The sequence below is a fragment of the Salmo trutta genome, chromosome 23 (genome assembly GCF_901001165.1).
Source record: "Salmo trutta chromosome 23, fSalTru1.1, whole genome shotgun sequence".
Lineage (NCBI taxonomy): Eukaryota > Metazoa > Chordata > Actinopteri > Salmoniformes > Salmonidae > Salmo > Salmo trutta.
Window position 1 is genome coordinate 16,411,813 of NC_042979.1, and position 7,367 is coordinate 16,419,179.

A 7,367-nucleotide genomic window follows, 5' to 3' on the forward strand; every position below is an offset into this window, starting at 1 on the left:
GAAAGACAGGCGGAAGCTGGTGCAGGAGGAAGTGTGAGCAGTAGTCGAGGAGGAGGGAGCCAGCAGGATGGTCGGAATGTGGCAACAAGGCAATAAGATGGTCCGAGCTATGGAAGGCCAAGCCCTATCGCATCAAGTTCTTGATCCAGGCAGTCTACGATGTCCTGAAAAAGAAAATGAGAGCCGCTCTAGGACCTCAGATGCAATAGTTCATTAACCAACGTTTCAACAGCCAAGTTGTCTTCATCAGGGTATAGTCTATGATGTCCTACCAAGCCCATCTAACCTGTTCTGCTGGGGCAAGGTTATTTCACCATCATTCTCTCTGTGTCTAAAATGAGGAACACTTGAGTACATCCTCAGCTGTTGCTAAAAAGCCATAGGTGAGGGTCGCTATCGCTTGTTCTACAACTTGGTGCTTAAAGCCATAATGGATACCATTTGCAGTGGGATCAGCCACTGCAAGCACCTCCAACCAGCGAAGCAGGCCATCGCATTCATCAGAGCCAGGGAAAAGCCAACACCAGCTACCAGAACCTCCACAGGTCTTATCACAACAGCTTAAGACTGGGAGCTGAAAGTCGACCTGGGAGAGCAGCTCAAGTTACCAGACATCATCACAGCGATGACACTGAGGCCAGATATTGTGCAGCTTTCCGAAACCTGCAAGCAGGACATCTTATTGGAGAAATGACTTGTCCTATCTGGCCGGCCGACTGGTCCTATCCGGCCGGCTGGTCCTATCTGGTACTGGGCCGGTCCCATCCAGCAGGCCTCAACCGCCGGTCAACCGGTCACATCCGGTTGGTCGACTGTACCTATCTGGCCGGCCGGGAGGACCAGACCTACCTATCTATCTGGCCAGCCAGGAAGACCGGACCTACCTATATGGCTGGACCAAACCTACCTAACTATCTGTCTATCCGGCCACATAGTTAGTTAGGTATGGTCCGGCCAGCTGGCCTCACCTATCTGTCCGATCTGGTCGGCCGGATCTACCAAGCTCTCTGGCCAGACCTATCTGACCGACGGACCGGGCCTATCTATCTGACCGACGGGCTGGTCCTATCTATCTGACCAACGGCCGGGCCTATCTATGTGACCAACGGGCCCGGCCTATCTATCTATCTGGCTGGCTGGCCGGCCGCACCAGACCTACCTTCCTATCTGGCTGGGAGGACCGGACCCACCTATCTATCTGGCCGGCTGGCCACACCAGACCTACCTACCTATCTGGCCGGGAGGACCGGACCTACCTATCTATCTGGCCTTCGGCCAGGAGGACTGGACCTTTCTATCTGTCGGCAGGGAGGACCGGACCTATCTATCTGGCCAACCGGGAGGACCAGAGCTACCTATCTATCTGGACAGCGGGGAGGACCAGAGCTACCTATCTGTCTGGACAGTGGGGAGGACCGGACCTATCTATCTATCTGGCCGTTCGGGAGGACCGGACCTGTCTATCTGGCCGGCCAGGAGGACCTGACCTACCTACCTATCTGGCCGGACCAGACCTAACTAGCTCTCTAGTCGGACATATAAGACTGACCGTCCAGGCCTATCTAACTGGCCGGCTGGCCGGACCTACCTATCTGGTCGGCTGGCAGGACCAGACCTACCTAGCTCTTTGGCCCGCCGGCCAGATGGGAGCCACCTTACTATGTGGCCGGCAGGCTTGACCGGACATACCTATCTATCTGGCCGGACCGGGCCTAGGTAGGATCTACCTATCTTGCCGGCAAGCCGGACGGACCTATCTGGCTAACTATCTGGCCGAACCTACATATCTGGCCGACCAAACCTACCTATTTGTCTGACCGACTGGACCTACCTTTCTGGCCTGCCGGACATACCTATCTGGCTGGATGGCCTGCCGGACCTAGCTATCTCGTCGGCCGGACCTACCTTTCTGGCCGGCAGAACCTACCTATATCTATTTGGATGGCCGGACGGCTGGACCTACATAACATGAGATAATTAGTACAATTACCTTTCCTAATAAACAACTATGGAAAGGTACATCTCCCTTGTCTCACATACCCTTAATATATAAAACAATAAATCCCTAATATATACAAGACAATCACAATATGATAAACAACAGGCACCAAAAGACAGACCATATGCTATCTCGGGCATTTCCTTCTCATCAATGTAATATAATCTTACGACTCACTTTTGAGACATGCTACTATTTTTTCAGTGAGAACTTGAAACTTACCTATGGAGGTTATAAGATTCAAATTCTTCAGAAGACTATTCCAAAGAATGGCAGCTGAGTATAAAAAAGTGTATTTCCCCATACCACTTTTAAATCTAAAAGAAACAACATCAGTTTCACTCCTTCTAGTGGAATAGTTACTGTTATCCCGTACCAAGTTAAAGTAGTTACAGTACATAGGTACCTGGGGACCATACTGTGGACAATCTTATGTACAAGACACAATTTAATCTGAGAGACTCTTTCCTCCACTTTGAGCCATCTAAGGCTTTCAAAGTGAGAATGGTCAAAATGCGTAAGTTTTAAGTATAATCCTGACTAAAATGTCTGGAATTTATTTTTGAATATCTCGGGGGTGCTATTGTACCAGGAAGAGCACGCATAGTCAAAGCCATACCTATTGCTGACAGGTGTATAAAATTGAGAACGCAGCGATGCAATCTCCATAGACAAACATTGGTCGTAAAATGGCCTGAAGAGCTCAGTGACTTTCAACGTGGCACCATCATAGGATGCCACCTATCCAACAAGTCAGTTCATCAAATGTATGCCCTGTTATATCTGCTCCGGTCAACTGTAAGTGCTGTTATTGTGAAGTGGAAACATGTAGGAGCAACAACGGCTCAGCCGCAAAGTGGTGGGCCACACAAGCTCACAGAACGGGGCCGCAGAGTGCTGAAGCGCATAGTGCCTAAAATTCGACTGCCCTCGGTTGCAACACTCACGACCAAGTTCCAAACTGCAACTTCAGCAAAATAACTGTTCGTCAGGAGCTTAATGAATAGGGTTTCCATGGCCGAGCGTCAGCTGGAGTGGTGAAAAGCTTGCCGCCATTGGACTCTGGAGCAGTGGAAACACGTTCTCTGGATTGATGAATCACGCCTCACCATCTAGCAGTACGAAGGACGAATCTGGGTTTGGCGGATGCCAGGAGAACGCTACCTGCCCGTTTGCATAGTCCAAACTGTAAAGTTTGGTGGAGGAGGAATAATGGTCTTGGACTTTTTTTCATGTTCAAGCTAGGCCCATTAGTTCCAGTGAAGAGAAATCTTAACGCTACAGTATACAATGACATTCTAGATGATTCTGTGCTTCCAACTTTGTGGCAACAGTTTGGGGAAGGCCCTTTCCTGTTTCAGCATGACAATGCCCCTGTGCACAAAGCGAGGTCCGTACTGAAATGGTTTGTCGAGATCGGTGTGGAAGAACTTGACTGGCCTGCACTGAGCCCAGAACTTAACCCCATCGAACATCTTTGGGATGTTTTTGAAATATTTAGGACTAACTTATTTCTCGCTACCTATTCTGAAACTGACTGCAGCTCTTTATTCAATTTTGCAGTAATTTCAGTCGCTGTAGTAGCTGACCGTGTATAGTGTTGAGTCATCCGCATACATAGACACACTGGCTTTACTCATTGTGTCTCTGAGTAGTCGTAATGCTGCAGCAAATGTACATTATCCCAGGGGCGTTGAAAGTCACAATGTAAGTAACCTAATATTTGTCCCTCTAACTCCCCTGAATGCCTCTGTCGGTCCTATTGCTATTGCATACAGTAATCATGTGCCAATGAACCAGAGTTACACTGTTAGCACTGAGGCGGCGTGCCCTAGTAGGAAGTCCACTGTATGCAGCTCACCCTGCCCTATCAGCTCAAACATAAATAATATTGTCATGTCTACTTCTGATAACCTTCTCAGTAAAGCAATAAAAACAATCCCTGAAAACCAAAGTTCCAATGGCTGTGCCTAATATAGTGTATAAGAGGTCAAACAATAAGTTATGTAGTGATTCCTATGTTTATGATGTAAAGAATATTTGCTGGTCTGTGGTGTGTAATGAGGAGCACCAGGCGCTGCACTTGATACATTTATGAAATTGCTTATTCCAGTTACTAATAAGCATGCCCCCATTATGAAAATGACTATAAAAACTGTTAAATCCCTGTGGATTGATGAGAAATGTAAAAAATGTATGGTGGAGAGGGATGAGGCCAAAGGAATGGCAAATAAGTCTGGCTGCACAACCGATCGGCAAACATACTGCAATTGAGAAATCATGTGACTAAACTGAATAAAAAGAAGAAGAAACTATACTATGAAACAAAGATAAATTATATAAAGAATGATAGTAAAAAGCTTTGGAGCACCTTAAATGACATTTTGGACGAAAAGGCAAACTCAGATCCATCATTCAATGATTCAGATGGCACATTTTTATCACAAAACCCACTGATATTGCCAACTACTTTAATGATTTTTTTAATCTGCAATGACATGCCAGCAACTAACGCTGAAACGACACATCCAAGTATAACTGAACAAATTATGAAAGACAAGCACTGTAATTTTGAATTCCGAAAAGTCAGTGTGGAAGACATGAAAAACATATTGTTGTCTACCAACAATGACAAGCCACCTGGGTCTGACAACTTGGATGGAAAATTACTGATGTTCATACCTTCGCTTGGGTACTGGAACTATCGTGGACATCTTGAAGCAAGTGGGAACAGCAGCCTGGGATAGGGAGAGATTGAATATGCCCGTCACCACTCCAGCCAGCTGGTCTGCACATGCTCTGAGGACGCGGCTTAGGATGCCATCTGGCCCAACAGCCCTGCGAGGGTTAACACACTTAAATGTCTTACTCACGTCGGCCACGGAGGACAAGGTCACAGTCTTCGTGGGTGGCGGTGCCCGCGTCGGCAGCACTGTGTTTTGCTCGAAGCAGGCGAAGACGGTGTTAAGCAGGACCCAGATAGTGGGTGCACAGGAGCAGGCATTTAAATTCATGAATTTAATGTGCAGATACAGTATGTAGAAGACTAGCAGAGGAACTGTCAGTATACTCAGTTGAGAAGATGGCGATAGGACATTCAACCTGTCAGAATGATAGTATACTCAGATTCCCTGTCTGTATTGACTAGTTTATCATCTGGAAAATCTAATGGGAGTGACCTACTATTGGACACATTAATATTATTATGGAGAATTGAGAGACTGGGTGTAGTACTGAGATTCTGCTGGGTCGCAGCCCATTCTGGTGTGGAAGGGAAGGAAATTGTAGACCAGATAGCCAAAAGAGCTTTAAAATTAGATACATTTGATATTAATGTTCCACTGGGTAGAGGTGAGGTCAAATGTAAGATCAGAGCCATTTTGATAGATGTGTGGCAGAAGAGATGGGACTCTGAGCCCAAGGGCTGTCATTTATATGCTCTCCAAAGAAAGGTCGGTGAACCAAGATTCAAAGGTCAGATTAGGAAGGAAGAGGTGGTGTTTGCTCGATTGCGCTGAGGACATTGAACTCATCATTAGAAGTAAGTCGGGCTCTTTTTTTTCAGAAGTTGTCACGCCTGCGCCCGCTCCCCCTCTCTGGTGCTCGAGGGCGCCAGGCTGCCCATCATTACGCACACCTGTCACCATCATTACGCACATCAGTGCTCATTGGACTCAGCTGGACTCCTCCACTTTGTTGATTTCCCCTTCTATATCTGTCTGTTCCTCAGTTTGTTCCCTGTGTCAGCATTATTGTCGTTATGTTTTCCCCTGTTCAAACGCTGTCCTTGTTTGTTTCTTGTCAGTTATTTATTACATGTTCACTACCTGTACTTGCTTCTCATCTCCCAGCGTCTGTTCTTACACAAGTACCGAGTTAAGTAGGATGATTTAGAAATGTGGAGCTAATGTTGTAGACCGTGATTGACCACAAACTTCCAAAACAGTAGGTGACGGCAAGCACCTTTAACATTTGTTTGCGGACCACCATTATATAATAGAAGAATAAGAGGAAGAAGAAAAGGTGTTTAGCTTGTCTGGGAGCACAGGTGTCGGTGTCCACGACCTGGCTGACTTTCCCTTTGTAACCCGGGATTGTCTGGAGTCCCTGCCACATACGTTTTGTGTCTGAGCCGTTGAATTACAACACCACTTTGTCCCTGTACTGTTATTTTGACGGTTTCATTGCCTGGGGGGCATAGCTGGACTGTTTATACTCATCTATGTTCCCATAATATACTAATCAAGTTAAATGTCCTACCTGTGATTAGATGTTTTCCACACACTTAGAGCTCTAGCTACATTATGTGTAGCCTACTTGGACACCGGCTCCCCACAATTTCCATCTCTCCCATGCCAAATAGCCTGAAGCCACAGGGCTCTTCTTCCAGGCTCTATTTCCCTACGTGGGAGCATTTGCAACTGTAGATCGGGATTTATTACATGGTTACATGTACATTGAACATATATATGTGTATATCAAACAAATCAATGACAAAGTTGGCTCTTTTACACTGGAGGTCAATGGGAAATAATGCTTGTATTCCCCAATTGGTGGGCGTGGTCGAGGGAATTCCTTATTATTATGGGAATATCTACTCAGAGTATATAGTATTTGTTTACATTTACAATGTTTACAAACATTGGAGAAAAATAAGCTTATATTGTGGGTTCTCATGGGGTGTGAAAGTTGAACTAAGCTCATGAGGCATTTATAAGTTATATTCTTCAAGAATCAATTGGTGCATTCGGAAAGTATTCTGACCCCTTGACTTTTTCCACATTTTGTTACGTTACAGTCTTATTCTAAAATGGATCAACAACAAAAAAATCCTCATCAATGTACACACAATAGGGAAAGGGACAGGAAAAGGGGGATACCTAGTAAGTTGTACAACTGAATGCCTTCAACTGAAACGTGTCTGTGAATCAGAGAGGTGTGGGGGGCTGCCTTAATCCACATCCACGTCTTCGGCGCCGGGGGAACAGTGGGTTAACTGCCTTGCTCAGGGGCAGAACGACAGATTTTTACCTTGTCAGCTCGGGGATTCGATCCAGCAAACTTTCGGCTACTGGCGCATTTCTCTAGAATACCCCATAATGACAAAAACAGGTTTTTCGAAATGTTTGTAAATTTATAAATATAAAAAATAAAAATAAAACTTATTTACATAAGTATTTTGACCAAATCATGGTTTTAGCCGCCCCCAAAATAGGACGTTTTGAGTAAAGTGAAAATGTAAAATGTGCTATTTTTATAGGCACCCTTTCTGTTTTTTACAATCCATGATCTTGTCTGTCTAACTGATGATTTATGGTGCTTTCAAGACAACTAAGAACTCTGGGGAAAAAACGAGGTCAAATCATGA